Below are 18995 nucleotides of genomic sequence, written 5' to 3' on the forward strand. Positions count from 1 at the left end.
TGGAAAATTTTGAAAATAAGAAAGTGCACACATTCAATAGCATAATTTGATATTGAATTATTAACATTGAGACATGCCCTGGTTGTTATTGAGCCTCAAGGATTAAAATAAAAGAGTTCTTTAGATGTCAAGTAGAAAAAGAAAGTTACTTACAAAGAGGAAAATTCAAGCTGATATCAGACTTTCACAGAAACATTTAATGCTGGAAGGAACAGAAATGCCCACCATATTCTTAGACAAAGTAAGATTGACAAAATATATCTACCCATGTTTTCACTCAAATATAAAGGATTCAGAGAATAACATTTAAGAGTTTTTCTTAAAAAAAGGAAAGAAAAAAGCCCCACCAAGTTCTCATCAAATAGAGTCCATCTAATCAAGAAATTAATAAAGAACAGAGAACCCAGAAATGGAGACACACACCTAGTGCCTGGCAGTGTACTGGGTACTGGGATTACAAAGATGAATAAGGCATTTCTGTGCTCAAGGAATTTAGTCTAGTAGAAGAAAAGAAGATGTCAATAAAGTCGAGCACAACTTAGTAAGTGCTGCTACACTGGTAGAACAGAGGAAAGAGTAATCTACTGAGACATGAGACCTGGAGGCTGAGCACCCAGAAGAAAAGAGGAAAACAGAGCAAGGACCTTTTGAGGAAGGGGGAACAGTGCTAGGGCTTGCCAATTTGAGTTGGTGGTGTAGGATGGCTGTGTGATGGGGTGTGAGGATGTGGCAGGATATGAGCCTTTAAAGTCATAAGCCTCTCATGAAGGGATCTGCGTACTTGCTAAGGGGTTTGGACCACCAAAGAGTTTAAACTGGGGAATATATATATATATACACACTTCTTTTTTTGCATTGGAAGAAATCACTTTGGCAATAGTGTAGAGAGGAATTAAAGACATTTGTACAAAATCCTGAAGTGTTGCTTGAGGTTGTTTAGGAGCAGCTTTGCCCAGAGACAGGACACAGGGTTCTCCCAACAACATATAGGCAGGGTGAGGCAGAAAGACAAAAGAGAAGGATGTTAGTAAGGCCCACCTCATAACTTTCTATATCACCATCATTTCCACAACTACCTGCACAGAAATTCCATTTCCTATTTCAAATGAAACTTTGCATTTGACATTACGATTTGCTTCTTGCCTTTGTCTTTGATGTGCTTCTTTGATTTCAGTATAGCTGCTTCATTTGATCTGATTTAGTAGCATCCTTTGCAACTTTACAAGTAGAGAGCACACTGAAAAATGTTGTATCCATCAGATTTGTTCTCCATGGTCAACTACAATTTTCATGAAACTCTCATTCTTGCCATTGCAATCAGTTATTCATCATTTGACAAGCTCATAAAAATTTTTTTTCCAGTTAATTGAAAAGGAATGCAGGACTCCATGTCACATTTATTATTAATGTGTTCCAGTTATTTAAATGGGAGTACAGGGTTCTGGCTGTGGAAGGTCAGAGCTAGAAGAGACTTTTAAAGTCACTGTGACAGTATTTCTGAAACTTTAACATGCATAGTAATCACCTGGACATCTGTTTAAAATGCAGATTGTGACTCAGGAGGTAGGGGTGGGGATCCAAGATTTTGCATTTTTTAACAAGCTTCTAGCTGAAGTCAATGCTACTGGTCTACAAATCACGCTTTAAGTAGTAAGGCGCCATGATAGCGGTAAAAATACCCCAATATCCTATTTTCGTAATTACATAATAAATATTTACAACGTGAAAATTTTTTATTTGGTTGTATCTTGTAGATGAGCCATGAATCCAACAGGCTCCAGAAATGCTACTGATATAGCACGCCATTTAAATTAAAAATGGACCATTCCTGTATCTAGAATAAGCAAATCATAGAGACAGGAAGTAAATTAGAAGTTACCAGGGACTCTGGGAAGAGGAAGTTGAGTTATTGCTTAATGAGTACAGAATTTCTGTTTTGGGATGACAAAAAGTTTTGGAAATAGATAGTAGTAATGGTTGCACAACATTATGAATGCAATTAATACCACTGAATTGTACACTTAAAATGGTTAAAATGGCAAATTTCATGTTATATGTATTTTACCATAATACAAAAATATTAAAAATTAAAAAAAGACCATTCCTTTCTGAGTAATATGTTTGCTTTATATGAGTTACATTAAAGCTAATTTTACTTAGTGAGTCTCATACTGTTTTTCATCCTGCAATGTCTTGAGTTGATGTCATTTTCTGGCAGTTGAGGCTGTGTCTTTTGGGGTCAGTCCCCATCACTAATTAGGCCCATATAGTCACATACTTTCCCAGGGTAAAGAAAAATCTTTTATGAGCTATAGTTCTCAGGGTACCTACAGATAAACATTCATTGTGTTATAAAAATAAAGCCTGATATTATGTGATTTTATCCATAAAAAATTCATTTGGAAGGAAAAAAAACTTGAATTGTGCAGTAATATTTTAAGTTCAGATTTAATTCTTACCGCAGTGTGAGTTAAATATAGAGCTTTTTAAAGCAAATAGAAAGTAGATGAAGTAGAATTAATTATTGGCAAACGCTCTGTTACCCAAGTGAGTAGCTATCACTTTAAAAATAGCTTTAGAGTCGTGTCTGGAGCCTTTTTTTTTCTTTGTGACATGCTTTAATTTAGTACAATTTTAGCACAGTTTTCTCATCTCTGATAAAAAAGGTTGGTTTTGTCTGGAAAGGAGACACTCTGGTTTTCTTCTTCCCTTCTCCCTCCATGCATCTTACAGACAGCCTGTGAGTAATAGAAGTGAAATTGTGTGGTTGACTCCTCACCTGGCTCATGTATGTGGTATTCTTGTTTTGCCATTTGCGCCTTTTGTCACCTGGAAAAAGGCATCAGAAAAATGCAGAGTTTTTTTCCTGAAAGTGTTGTTCTGCCCCCTCTCTGTTGACATGTATCAAGATTCAGGCAGTGGGAGACACACTCTTTATGGCTCAAAGGAGTGTTATTTTTGCCTTACAAGGTTTTTTTGTTTGTTTGTTTCTGAACATCTGCAACTCCCTCAGGATTATGATTTGCACCAAAAATAAAACAAATGTAGCTTGTGATTCACCTCATTTTCACTGAGTCAGGGTTGTAGATTGTAGGGAAGATTCAATGACATCAGAGAGTTGTAAAAATGGAAATAAAATGCTGAATCCCAAAATGAATGTAGAAGATGATCATAGTAACCTGTGCATGCCAAAACCCAAGCCTAATAACTGGAACCTCTGACTTCTTCCAGATTTTACATGAGGAAATCATTTTAATGTTGTATTATTACAGCCCTCATGATTACCTGGAACCCTTAGGGATTTTTCATGTGTTTCCACAGATGTTAGCATGAGAAATAATATGTGTTAGAGTTTATGTTTAAAAAAATCATCAGATCATATCTCCCAAAGTCAGTCTGACTCAAGGCAATACTTTTAATAAATTCTAAGCAGAATTCAACTACCATTGTGAAAAGAAGGATTAACAACCTAGGCAAGGATGCTATTAGCTAGTATAGGCTTATGAATGGACAGGCAACTACAATAGATGAACTCTTCTGGCAGAAAACTTTCTCCTACAACTCTAAAATTTCATCATTAGTAGTTGATTTCTATTGGCCTTGTGGGTTTTTGGTCTTTTTAAAGGTTTTATACCAAAATACAAATGTACTTTCAAGGCGTGGTACATTAAAAACAGAGAAATTGGATTTGTAACTGGTTTGAAGGCTGTGCTCAAATAGTGCCTAAGGTATCTCTCTGTTAATGTGTCTTTTGAAATGTTGGATTCAATATTTGAGAATTATTTTATTAAAATGACATACTCATTAAACTGGCAACGATGAAGCTGGGAGACAGCTAATATGTCAAAAGATAGAATTAAAATCTGAATGTTCCTGATTAGCTGGAGTAGGAGATAGAAGGTTAAATCTAAGAAAATTAAGTTTCCTAACACTAAATGTAAAGTGCTGCACTTAGGTGAAAAAAAAAAAAGACAACAAAATCCCCCAATGTGTAATGTAGTAAATGTTAGAGGTATTGTTGACTGTAAACTTAAGTTGACAGTGTGACGTTAATTGCAAAAATGGTGGTAATGCTATCACTGATCCTATCACAAGGAAATAACACACTCCTTTCCTCACATCCAGTAGGTTGTGTTTAGTTCTGTGTGTCATGTTTTGAAAATGACTTTGATCAACTGGAGTATATCCAGAGAAGCATGAACTAAAACTATATCAGACAAGGTATAGTCAAGGAAATGAAAAATGTACACAATGGAAGAGAGAAACTTAGATGGACTTGATTCTACCTTTAAATAACTGACAGACTGTCATGTAGAAGAATTAAATTTATTCTGGGAAGCCTCAGAGGCAGACCTAGAAGCACAAGAGAGTGTTGGAGAGAGGGATACTTTGGTTAAAGAGTTATCTGAAAATGGAGGTGCTGCTTTAGGGGGAAGTTCTCCAATACTAAAAGTTCAAATGTTCATGCAGTGACTTGTCAACTACTTGTCAGGGATCTTGTGGAACATATTCTCTATTTAATGCTTTGTACTGTTGTTAATAGACATCTTGAAGGAGACTGAGGTGCAGTCAATAGTGGGAAACAAAATAGGGGCTTGGAGTCTGGGAGAAATAGTATCAGGAGGAGAAAGCACCAAGAGACAGCACCCAGGCAAAATTTTGCCTGAGCAGCTGTTGCCAAGAGCCAGCCTGTGTGGCAGATAGGGATGAGAAGAGGAGGGTGATGATGCAGGGTGGTGTAGAATGTCTAGCATTCATTTACTCATTCAACATAATGCCATATATGAGACCTTATACTAGATACTGGTGATAGACATGAACAAGATGTGATTCCTGCCAATTGGAGCTTATATTCTGGTAGAGACAGAAATACAGAAAAATAATTCATAGCACAACATGGAAAGTGGTTTGGCAGTAGATGGTAGGCAATTAACTAGGGATCAATAGGCACTTGGGATAGACTGATCAGTAAGTTTATAAACATGCAACAAACAATTCAAACAATTCAAATTTGCAACAAGAAAACCATGATGATGCTGTATTGATTTTTTTTTTTTGTCAACTAATGCATATACTCAAAGTGTTTTTTGGGTCAACCTATGGAAAATTTATAGTAAGAGGAGTTTCCCTTAACAATAGTTCATGCAAGACATCTGGGGATTTTATTTGCCTGCAAGCTTTGTGTGAGTTTGCAGTGTGATATAGCAGCCAACACAGCCTATGCTTTAAAAAATGCAATAATAAATGCATTTAAAATGAGAATAATGAGAATAATAGAAGAAACAGAAGACTGTATCTGACACATAGAAAGTACTGTGATTTAAAGGCGAATATTGATGTTATAAGCAAAATCGTTTTTCAAATGCAGTGAAATACAATGAAAGGAACTGAATGGGTTTTTTTAGCTCACAAAGGATATGATTTATGAGGAACCTAATCTAATATTTTAATGGTACTTAATGTCATGTGGAAGAGTGATTAGACTTACATAGTTGTAGCTCCAGAGAATTAACTAGAACAAATCAGAGAAGTTAAGGAGAGGGAAGATTTGGCTCAGCCCCAAGTATAACAGGTCTGATAACTGCAAAGGACTGCATTTTTCTAGTAAACTCCCTGTGTGTGATGTCATTGATGACCTAACTTTTCGCTGCTCACTGTATCCACATCCTTTGCCATGTACCTCCCACGGTGGGCAGACCAGTCTTCCCTGCTCCTTAACTCTGGGCTGAACCATGTGACTTGCTTGGCCAGTGGGATATTAGCAGATGTAACACAGCAGAGGACTGAAGTAGGCTTGCACATTGGATTTGTTTTCTACTGCACCTTTGCCAGCACTGTAAGAACATGCTTGGATTAGGCTGTTGAAAAGTGAGATGCACATGAGCAGAGTGAGTCATCCTCCTAAATTAGCTGAGCTCCAGCTGACCTCCAGACATCTGAGTTCAATACAACTAAGTCCAGGACTGTCCAGGCAAACCAGACTAAATTACTGTCCCAGTTGTTTATTATGAGCTAAATAAATACTTACAGTTTTAAGTCACTGTATTTTTGGGTGGTTTCTTATGTACTATTATTGTTGCAGTAGATAGCTGATTCTCGGTTGGTCATGTTCAAGAAGGGGATGGATGGCTATCAGTCAAGATGACTATAGAGAAGGATACTTGGATGGACACAGGCTAATTAATTCCAAAGATAGTTCCCTTCTCAGGGACTACAATGATAATATCAACATGATAATGAATACTTAATGAGCAGTTACTATCTGCCAGGCATTGTTTTAAGGGCTTTACATGTGTACTTACTCCTATGAGGTAGTTACTCTCATTGTTTCCATTCTACTAGTAAAGAAACAAGCACAGAACACACAACTAGTAAATGGTGGATCTAGGATTGGATGTAGGCATTTGGTTCCAGAAGTCACACCCTTTATCAGCATACCATGCTCACACTGGCCCATGAGTTACGTTCAGTATTACTAAAGCCCACTGGAAAGTGGGCATTTATAGCTCCATCTATTTATTAAGTGGGAAAATTAATCACTTCTCTAAATGCATTTTTGGGGGATATAGGAAAACTTTCAAAACATGAGCTATATTAGATAAAATTGAAAATGGGTCCTTAGTGGCAAAAACGTTGACAACCACTGCTTTAAGCAGCTATCTAACCTTGAGTCCATGATTCTTAGATGGACTCTCTTCTAATGCTAATATATGAGTTTTCTTTTCTTCAAAATAATAATTTAATAAAAAGCATTGCATACAAATTTCTTTAGACCACTTGCTCTACAGTAAGTACTTATAAGGCCATTTATGAAGAAAATATAAATTTGTAGGTGATAGTAGAAAAGTTCTTCTCATCTACCAAAAGATGTGTTACAACATAAAGAAAATTAAAAAGAAAATTCATATTGGCCAAACTATGGGCGGTGGCATTGTATTGTAATAAAAACTCTTTATTATACTGGATGTGGAGTTAGAATTAGCAATACATTTTAGTTGATAAATTAAACATGTTATGTGAGTTTTTGTTTATGAAGACATTTGGGTGAACATGGCTTAATCTTTCATATCTTACTGAATGCTGTAATTATGCTACTTTAATGGTAACAAAATCCATATTTTGATACAGTCTCTGTAGCTGAAGATAAATATTGAATAGAATTCAATTTGAACTGTTGAAAAACATCTTTTTCTAAATCTAATGAACTTACATAATATGAGTTTAGCAGACGAGCTCTGTTTTTAAAATTGTTTAAAAATTATTCTCTTCTACATTGCTTGCTTTTCTAAAATCATAGCTATTTTTAAACTAAGGAAGTTGGCAGCAGGTGTTAGAATGTGGAGCTATAGCTGATCTCTTTTGAATTTTTATTTCATTTCTTGAATAAAAGATCACCACTGATCAAAAACTACCTTAATGCAAGTGATCTCCAGCTTCCCACACACATTTCAGAAGGGAACATATACATTATTTTTCAATATGTAAAACTGTTTGATCTAATATTTATACATATGTATTAAAAATATAAGTGTATATTGTGATGATCTGTCAGTCTTGGCAGGTTTTATTGGCAGCTTGAGTTGGGATATCCTGGACCAAAGCTGATTTAGTAATTTTCTGTGGATTTACTTAGTTATTCTTTTACATCTATGGATGGATTTTCCTATTCACATGAAAGTAAACTAAGTGAGAAGGAAAAAAATTTCATTAACAGGAAATAAGACCTATATGGCAGTAATTACTTAGCTTTACTGGGGATGGAAACATGGCTATTACCCTATTCTGGGCCACTTGTAGAGGACACTAATTGACAACTCTTTTTCCCTGAGTCCAGACTTAGATTTGGGAAGTCTTATTGATTTTAAAATTATGTAATTAATTAATATAATATATTAAAACTACTCCCCTCTTTTATTATGCAAATATAACTTTTTCTTAGTTTGAACTGATCTTTGTTGGTTATTAATACAATGCTCCAGGCAACTGCTGCCAAGTGGAGGCAGCTATATATAAGTTTAAACCTATTTATTATCCTGGAGTTCACTGCATTTAGAAATGCCCAGATGGTTGATCAGAGTTTTAATGTAATAAAAATAAAACATCTGCTGATCACTCCCTGGGGACCAGGCACTGGCTTCAATGTTATACCTGCACTATCCCATAATTCTTACAGCAGCCCTATGAAATAGGTATTATCATTATTCCCATTTTATAGATGAGATAATTCAGGTTTAAAGCGATTAAATTAAACTTGCCCAAAGTTATAGAGCCCAGTAACTTGGTGGTGCCAGTATTGAGATAAGCTCTGATTTTCTGAATTCACAGCTCAGACTCTTCATTTCTCTTTGGTATCATTCTTTTTTTCATTTAAGTTTTTGATGGTGTGTCAACAACACTCTGTTTCAGGCAATCTCCATCCTATGCTGATTACACTTTTCTGCAGGGTGGCTTGTTCTCCGGAAGTAGGATAAAGGGACCTGTTGCTTTTTTTGTGAAGGAAACAAATGAGCCAGAAAGCACATTATGGTAATCATTCCTTATAGCACAGCATTGGGAATTTGAAATATTGTAATGATTTTGAAGTTTTGTAAGAAGTTGTCCTAATATATGAAAAAATATCCCCCGTTTAAAATTAAGCAAATACAATGTTTCCTTGGTTTGAAACAATGCTTCATTGGTTATGAAAGGTAGATTAGTCAAAATTAAATACTACCCTTTTACGTGGGTTGAGAAATGTAACCACAACGTGGGTTGAGAAATGTAACCAAAACCTTAAATACTGCCCTCAAGTGCTTTATAGAATCGACAGTGTGTGCAGTCCCTGGAAAATACTAATTCATGAAGAATAATAGGTGTTAATACTCTGCTTAGCATTTCAATGTCACAATTAAAAATTCTACAGGATAGTTAATTGAATGTTTTATGCTTCTAGAAAAGGCCTTGATCCTCAGAATTGCATACTAATATTAAAATTCCTCTTATATAATGCAGAAACTCTTTAATGAATTAAACAATTATTTATATTTCAGATGAGAGCATTATATATTTTTACCAACTTTTTATGAAAGAAATGTCTAGAGTTAATGTGTTAACTTCACATTTGATGGTTAAATCAGACTTTTGAGGCTTAAAATATCCATGCAAATTATCATAATTCTCCCACATAATAGAGTACCCTTTATATGAGCAATTATTATAATTTTATTTTTCTAACTGTAATATTATTGTCAGATGAGGCTACAAAACATTACGTGTGCCAATTTCCACTTATTAGTAATCTTATTTGGTTCTTTCCTTTTTCCATTTTGTAAGTTTTGAGCTTCTCAGCCTAGTCTTTATTTTTCTCTTGATGCTAATTAATGAAATTCTGGCAGACTAGCAATAAAACTGTGGGGACTTCTAACTGCTGATGAAAATCTCAGCAAGACAAGAAGGATAAAATATTCCCTCTTCCTCTATATCTGCAGAAATATACACATAGTTTTATTTTTGTCATAAAACAATTCCTGCAAATTTTATTTCTAACAAAGGAGTCTTGTAAAATGTCTGACTTTCATGCATTGTTGCTCTGTTCTGGGAAGTCTGTAATTACATTGTTTATTTTACATAATAATTTGTTGTTCTGAAAATAATATTTAAACCAGCATTTCTGTTTTCTAAATGGTAAAAATACTTCAAAGTTAAAAAGGTTAAGTCAGAAGGGATTCTTGGTACTTCCTTTACCTCTCGTATGCTGAGGGAAAAGAAATATAAAACCTATTGGATTCCTTATTTGAACAAAAAGTTAGAGAATCTAATTTATCGTACTATAATTGTTTGTTTGTTAAGTTTATAATTATGTCTTAGTGAAAGGGAGAGATTGAAAAGCTCTTATGAAATTATTACAGTGCATGCCCATGCCTGCAGAGCAGAGAGAAAAGAAGACGTTGTCATTTATCTGATGTCTATGGTTTTGGCACGATATACCAGATTTTTCTCATTTGAAGAAGTGAGACAGCTACTTAGTAAAACATATCAGCCCAGCTCAGCTCAGGCTGGGAGACAAACAGTTGTGGCACTGAGGCAAGATCAGGCACAAGGCAGGGCTTTAGTATCCCTTGCAGATGCGGCTCTAGGTTGTTGCCTCATTGCTGGCCCAGCAGGCTTTGCATGCACCATGGTCTTGAGAGAATCTGGACCATTGAAGAGTATTCTCCCTTGGAGTTAGGGCCTCCCTTTCAGCCTTTTCTCCAGCATTAGCTGTCTTCCCTTTCTAATATAAGATAACTTTGTATTAACCTGACTTTGACCTAGAGAAGAAAACCTTTTAAGGAATTCTGAATTTTCCCATCTTCTCATGAAATGCTATATCTCATTCTGATTTATAGCCTTTCTCCTTGCTTTCCCTTCAGCCCCTGGGAAGGCAGAATTTAAAGCAGAAAAATCAGCCTCTCTCTAGACCACTGAGGACCTTCCTCAAGGGGGAGATTGATAACCCATCCCCTTTTCCTTTTTGTTATCTCTCATTCCACCTCTGGAAAGAATCAAGAAAGAAAATAAGTGGTGTTTTTGAGAATTTCAGTTAATAAGGTGTGGATGGGTTAGAATCTTACTTTACCTACGCATGATGAGAGTAACTCTCTAAGTTGAGCCTTCTAAATCAGAAGTTTTCATGCACATTATTATGGCATGTGCTGTTCCAGAAATGCTAAGCAATTTTCAGTATGCATAAATCTCAGTCTTGGTTCACTTATGGTAATATAATGTCACTGGATGATAGATTGAGGTCAGAAAAAAAGAGCAGTATCCTCAGACCATTAGGTTGTACCTTTTCACACCAACTTAGGTTGTCAGTTTTTATTTTCTTGTGAGGAATGCTATCTATAAGAAGCAGACATTGTAGTTGTTGAAGTCCTTGTTGCATCTGTAATGCATTACTGGACCACTTGGAATGAGCAATGATGAGATAGATCAAGACAGTTCCATGGTGCTTTCGGCCATTTTAACATGAAATGTTTATGGACACAGAGGCAACCGTATTTGCAGTATAGCAGTTGGTTGGGAATATGGAACTTCAGAACGACCCATGTTAGTTATGAACGCAGTCAACAGGAAATCCAATATATGACGTTTCAACTTTATGCACTGCTACAAATATTCACTTTACAAAATATTTACCACAGGATACCTTTAAGTATTGTGTTCCTAATTCATTTAAAATGATTCAAATAAGAAGATTTGTTTGGAATGCACAATAAAACTTTTTTCAAACAATAGTAGTATTTCTATCTGTTAATGACTAAATAGTATTACATGATGAATAATCCATAATATGACAAAAAATATCAGTATGGTAAGAAAGAAAAGATAAAACCTTTGTTAATTGCAATGGAAAGTATATTTTACTGTCTGATGTCTCTTCTATATTTTTCCTTTTGGGTCTTCATTATTTTGAATTCGAATTTGGAATATTTTTTGTATGTGTGTGTTTATTGTATGTAATTGCGTATGTCATTCTTGGAATTTGTTTCCATCCCTAAACTCTATTGTATAGATTTCCAATTTTAAAAAGCTAAACAATAACAACAAAATCAAATAAACAAACAAAAATCAAAGCAAGGGAAAAAAACAGCAAAGACACAAACAAACCCCTCACCCAGAATGGATAACTGAACATAATTGAAAAACCCTTTGGAGATGATACCTATTAAATCAGGGCAAGGGGTGATTCAGAGTTGTTCTTTCTGTGACACTATGTGGATATGAGTGGCCCCAGATTGGAAGTTTTAGTTCTGAGTCAGATTTATAGCCTGTTATTATGGGGAAGAAAGCAAGAGAGTGAGAAGAAAGGGGAGCATCAGGACAAGATATCAAAGAACGGTTATTGTCCATTTGCTAGGAGCTTAAATCACAGAATCTCTGAAGCTCTACCACAAGCGCTATTTTTGTGGTGGTGTGACAGGCACAACCTTGCATACACATTAGAGATGTTCAATAATTTTTTTAAGTAAAATGCCATATTCATCAAAGTGATCTTTCAATAGCTTAACATCTTTCGTCATATTCTTGGACATAGGAGACTGGGAAAGATTGAGTTGTTGGGGAAACCGTTTCTTTTCACATCTACTCTGATTTTCCCATTAAATAAACTCACGTAAGAAGTGGGATTGTCTTAGGAGAACCCTAACTTAGGTTCTTTGGTTACCTTGTATTTCTATCTTACAGATAGAATAAACATGATAGTATTTCCTTACTTTGACCCTGAATTTTGAATATTATATCTCGTTAATCGTTATGTTCAGGTATGGAATTTAGGTTCGCTATAGGAGGTTAGGGGAAAGTAGAGTACTGGCTCTGATCTGGGCAGTTATCACTGCTGCTTTGGATGGCTATGGAAGATGATAGTAGTAGCAGAGACCAGTGACTAGAGCAGATAGTAACGAGGCCTTTGTAACGCTGTGTAGAATTACAGGTCAAAAGAGATTGAGGGCATATACCAGCCTACATTTTTTTTTAATATTTATTTTCTTAAGGATCTCAATTCATCCATTTTGAACAAGCTTCAAGCATCTTGAGTCAGTAGAGAAGCAGTGTGGTAGATGGAAGAATTAGATGGACAACAAGTCTTGGCTTTGTTTTTATATTCTGAGCCTCCATTCCTCATTTGAAAACTAAAGATGAATAATACTGTCTACAGAATCAAAATGTAGTCCGAATTAAATGTTATAATGTATGTGTAAGTGCCTTTGTAAAATTGCTAAGAGCAATGAAAATGGCGTTTAATAGTGTTTCCATCCAGCCTCTCCTCCCTCATGCATTTCTTTCTCCTGTTTATGTCAGTTCTAGGTAGTTTAATGACCATATATGGGTATAAAAAGATGAGACTAAAATGAAATCGATTTATTCTGCTCTGTGGGAAGTTCTGTATGCTTCCCTTAGCTTTTCTGTTTCTTTCAGATTTAGAATTTGTGTGGATGAAAAATGTGTGAATGACAATATGATTTTTTTAATGAAGACTCTGTTTGAATAACTTTATACATACAGATCAGAAATGTAGCAAACAACCAATTTTATGAATTTGTCATTTTAGCATGTATGTATATGATATATAATGCTCATCATCTAAAAAAGGGGAGAAAGACAAAGGGTAAAATAACAAGCAGAAATGGTGATGCAAGCAACTGCTCCACCTGTTCCTGGATTAATATTCAGAGCGGTTTTGGCACCAGTGGGATTGACCTTTCTAGGGTGTGTAAGCAAGAAACAGCAGGATAGGAATAAATGAGGAAGCCATTTTGCACATACACTTGGTCAATGTTCCTTGTCAGCTATGCTATTGTCCACTTGGCTTCAGCCCTTCTATCCAGTGCTTACAGACAGCTTGTCATAACTTGCAGCTTGTTTCTTTAGGGCATCTCCCCCACATCCTATGAGATAATTGCCTATCCTGCATGTTGCAGTTGCCTATCCACCAGATAAAGTCTCCTTAACACATTTTATTATGGACACATCCAATATCACCCATATTAACAAGAAATACCATTTTTATACTTAAATATTCTGTACATAGATATATAACTTTTACACTTACATAATATGTACATAGACTCAAACTCTTCAGCACCCATAGGCACATGCCGTCATTTATAGACCTGGGAAAATGACAGCTATTACATTAGCAAATGGTGAGAGAGTGAACCCAACATATAAGTCTGGAGTTCTCTCCAGACCCTTCTACGAGATAAGGCAAGTTGAACTATCATATTAGTAATTGTTCTGATATTATAAAGAAGTCTGGGATATTAGATGACCTATCCCCTCCACTTGTTTGCTGAAAATTATGTCACTATGGCTTTGTATGGCTAGGTGTCAATATGGTGGATTTTCTTTGTTTGTCTCATTCTCTCTTGCAGATTATTTTTTTATTTTTTTATTTTTTTTTTAATCAAAGTATAGCCAGTTACAATGTGTCAATTTTTGGTGTACAGCACAATGTCCCAGTCATGTATATACATACATGTATTTGTTTTCATTAAAGGTTATTGTAAGATATTGAATATAGTTCCCTGTGCTATACAAAAGAAAAAATTTTCATCTATTTTTAATATATAGTGGCTAACATTAGCAAATCTCAACCTCCCAAGTTTATCCCTTCCCACCCCCTTTCCCTTGGTAACTATAAGATTGTTTACTATGTCTGTGAATCTGTTTCTGTTTTGTAGATGAGTTCATTAGACTAGATAGTGTTTTTCAGATATTTTGAATTGTTACCCATGGAAAGAAAGCATTTTATATCCTGACCCAATACATGTAAGCCTAACTATATAACATAATTTAAAAGACAACTTTCATGAGCCACTAAATAATTGCAAAGCAGTTTGAAAAACATTTTTCTAATTGAAAACAAGTTAGCTGAGATCTGGAGGCTCATTTTCTTTTTTTTAAATTTAAGTATAGTTAGTTTACAATGCTGTGTTAATTTCTGGTGTACAGCATAGTGATTCAGTTATACCTATATATTCCTTTTAATATTCTTTTTCATTATAGGTTATTATAAGATATTGAATATAGTTTCCTGTGCTACACAGTAGGATTTTATTTGTTTACAGTGGACCTAGTAGTTAGTACCTGCAAATCCCAAACTCCCAATTTATTCCTCCATGTCTCCTTCCCACCTGACCCCCATAACCATAAGTTTGTTTTCCATGTCTGTGAGTCTGTTTATATTTTGTAAATAAGTTCATTTGTGTCATTTTTGTAGATTGCACATAGAAGTGATGTCATATGGTATTTTTTTTCTGTTTCTGGCTTACTTCACTTAGTATGACAATCTCCAGATCCAACCATCTTGTTGCAAATGGCAGTGATTTTATTATTTTTATGGCTGAGTAGTATTCCATTCTATAAATGTACCACATCTTCTTTATCCAGTCATCCGTCAGTGGACATTTAGGCTGCTTCCGTGTCTTGGCTCTTGTGCATAGTGCTACTATGAACATTGGGGTGCAGGTGTCTTAAATTAGAGTTCCTGGAGGCTCATTTTCTTATAATCATTTACAGTTTCCTCTGAAAACAAGGCTGAGGTGGGAATGGTAAAGACTGATTTCCTTCGCTATCTATATGTTTAAGATTTGTGAGGCTTGTCTTGATCAAGGAGTCTCATCATGACCTACTTGAAAGATCAAAGAATAAGGTAAAGTCATTGAGCCAGACAGGTTTAGAAATCTCTTGGGAAAAAGACAGTAAGCTTTCTTTTCTGACGAAACTCCTTCTTTTCCTCCTTCTCCTCCCCTCTCCATATTACATGGATGTTGATGTTATATTGAAAGGCGGAGGTAGAGGCATTGGGGTAATTTATGAAGTTATTGTAATTTGAGGTCTTGGAAGATCTTCATGAAAGCTCCTCTCTGTGTCAGGCTATATCTTTGACTTCCATGGTATGGAGTATGCTATGTTGCCAGTAAAAATCTCAGATTTTACCCAATTATCTCTGACTTAATTTATGTTACCCCAAGAGCTTTGGAGCTGTTGCTACTGGGGGGTGTTGTGTGCTGCAGGAAAGATGGGTCCTTAGAGCCTCAATAAGGTAGATGATTTGTTTCTTTTACCTCTAAACTTCTATGGCACTTACTATTTAAAAAAATTTTTTTTAATTTTATTTTATTACTTTTTGAGGGGGAGGTAATTAGATTTGTTTGTTTGTTTGTTTATAGAAGAGGTACTGGGGATTGAACCAGGACCTTGTGTATGCTAAGCATGCTCTCTACCACTTGAGCTATACTCTTCCCCCTTGGCACTTACTGTTTATTTTAGACAGTTTAGTCCAGTTGCTATATGCTCTCTGATGATAATCTAATTATTTCATGATCATGAATTGTGTCTCCTCCAGTGAATTTCTTGAGAACATCTTTTATTTATTTTTTTTATCCTTTGCATAGCTCTAGGTAACTATTAGTCCCCCCAGCTCCGCCACATACTTATTATTTTATTTAGCGGAAGGGAGAGAAGGAATATTAGGTCCTCATGTTCCCCATTTAAACCAATCAAACTACAATGATATATAGTACCTATTAGGGACTTACCTCAAGCACTGAACAACCTCCTTCTAGATTAAATGAAAGCAGAAATGTCAGTTACACTGTGTACTTTCAGTACTCCTTAATCATTAATGTCATTGAAGTAATTTATTCTACAAATAATTAGTGAGATTTGTTATATGCCAGACACTATGTGAGGGATATTAACCATGAGCAAAATATTGTTCCTTACTGTATTGGACCTTACCGTATATTCTTTCTATCATTTACTTTTTACAAATCTAGTATTCTCATATTTTCCTAAATTTCTACTCCTTATTCCTCATGTTTTCTTCCAAATCCTCCCTCTGATCTTTCATTTAAACTCTAGTATGAATAACCAGTCATAGATTACAGTGATTTCTAGAGGCATTTATGCTTTTTTTAAACTAAAGGAAGAATTTTAGTCATCAGCTACCAATAGTGGCCAAGGTTTATTAAGCATTTACTATGTTCCATGCACCACTCTAATCACTGCATGTAGATTAAGTCATTTACTTTCACAGTGGTACTATCAAGTAGGTGCTATTATTATATATCTTATAGATGAGAAAACTAAAGCACAAAGAAGTTATGTAATTTTCCTCAAGTTACTAGGCCTGTAAATGGTGGAGTTGGGAGTTGAAATGGAGATTTGGCTTTAGCACTTATGCTGTCAACCGCAACATTATGCTACCTATATTGTCATTGAGTTATTTCTTTGGAAAATTGATCATTCTAGGTCTATGAAATCATACACTGACCAGAAAAATTCGAAGCAGGCTTCGCTTCCAACTCAAGGCCAGTGCCTTGACTGCATTAAAATCTGTGGGAGGCCCCTGTCTTTGCTCTGTGCTCTCCTCTTGTTGGGAATTGAGACTTTGCCTTTTGTTAGAATTTATCTTTAGAAGCAATTTGATTAGAAGAAAGCAATTAAGACACAGTCTTCCTAGTGGAAGTTTTAGTTAATTGGTGTGCCAGTTATTTGGCCATTGTTTTTCAGCCCCAAGTTGATCCTCTATCATTGATAATGCTGGACTGGGACTCACTAACCACCCTAAGTTGTTAGGATCTGCTGGAGAATCCAGAGATGCTGGAGGGAGACTGGAAGGCAGCAGGTGGGGAGAAGTACTTGCTCCTTCCTATATGCTGTTGCCATCAGTGTTACCCTAGTACTGCCACTTTATCTGGGTTTCCAAAATATTATCTTTGGCACAAAATTTAAGGAGGCAGACCTTGCACTTACAGGAGATATGGGAGTGCATCCTTAAGTTTTGTACCCTAGGCACCTCACTTGCCTCACTCTAGTCTCTTCTCTTCCCTGAAAACTATTACCGATTTTCCTTAGAGTCTTTTTTAAAATGCACTTTTAATGTAGTTTCTTAATCATATTGTTGAACAATTGTGTATTTTTTCCTGTTCATTTGATGCTACAACATACGTATTCCCCCATGTTATTAATAATCTTTTAATTAATATATTTAATAGCTCTCAGAATCTATCATGTAGGAATTTGTATAATTGTTACAAGCACTATCACACACATGATCTCATTGCAATCCTCATAATTTTATGAGGTTATTTGGACAGATGTTATTCATTTTACAGGTAGGGGAAACTGTGGTTCTAATAGGTTAAAAGTCTCCCTCAACATCATAAAATTACTAAGTAGCAGAATCAGGTTTCAATATTTGTTAATTGTTATTGCTGTTAATAAAAGTAATCAGTACTATTTTATCAAAGCTCTGCTGACTAAGTGTCCAAGTTGGGCTTTGAATTCTTGTTTTCTCTTACAGACTATGTTCTTCATTATAGCATTTTGCCTCATTAAATCAGGACACGTTAGAATCCTGTCCAGCAGACTTTCCTTCATACGAATTCAGAGGAGAGAAATGCTCAGAGAAGGCTTCCTGCAGAAGGTCAGACTTAAATTAGACCTGAAATGATGAGTGGGAGTTGAGGGGGAAAGAGAAGTGGAGGATAAGGAAGAGGTGAGAGAAGGACAGAGTTGAGGAGGGAGAGGAGAGGTAGGTAGATAAGATGGGGGAGGAGGCGTTCATCCCAAAGGAGATTTCACAAACAACAACATGGAAGAATAAATATATTGTTAAGAAACTGTGAAGCTTGACTACTTTTGTGTGATTGCTGTGTGTCAGGCAATGAGGCCAAGTTAGATTATTGAGGTTGTCTTTATGGCCTTTATAATTGGGATGATCTTTCAGAAAGTCTGCTTCCACACAGAATCTCTATCAGTCCGTGGCTGCGGTGGGAAGCTGAGAACATTAAGCTACTCTTTCTGTTGAATTTAGTTTCTCTTTTGAGTTTGCCGTTTACTCTTAAAGATACACAACATTTGTCCTTTCCCCATTCTCTGTATTTGGAAATTATCGCCCTGGAACAGACCAGGAGTCTTATAGAGGAGGGTGAAATCCCTCAGTAATTCACTTGATCACATTTGTAGTACTATTCCTCAGGGGAAAAAAAAAATCTCATTCCAAACCCAGCTAGAAGTCAGCTTATTCACTAAAGCCTCAGGATTGAGACCCTTTGTATAACTTTAACAAGAAAATATATTGTAAGAAATTCATGCCTTGGCAAAGGGACAAATCAGAAAGGCCTTTTCCATCTGTTACTTCCATAAAGTTCTTTCCACAGTGACAGACTGACATAAAGGTTTATTCCTAGGATACCTTTAATGTTTAACTTTTCTAAAAAAACCCTTTGTGGACAGTCAAATAAAAAGTTGATAAGTTAAATAGGAAATATTTGCTCAGTATACTGTGTTCTCAGAGTGGGCTCTTAATGTGTGTCATTAGTTGATGTAAAATTGGATCATAGTATTATGTAAGTTTCAGCTGTTCAGTATTACCATACAATTGATCCTCTTTAGTTATTTCATCCCCCCCCACCCCTTCCTCTCTGGCAATTACCAATCTGTTCTCCCTTTCTATAAGGTTTTTT

Source organism: Camelus ferus, chromosome 6 (genome assembly GCF_009834535.1).
Source record: "Camelus ferus isolate YT-003-E chromosome 6, BCGSAC_Cfer_1.0, whole genome shotgun sequence".
NCBI lineage: Eukaryota > Metazoa > Chordata > Mammalia > Artiodactyla > Camelidae > Camelus > Camelus ferus.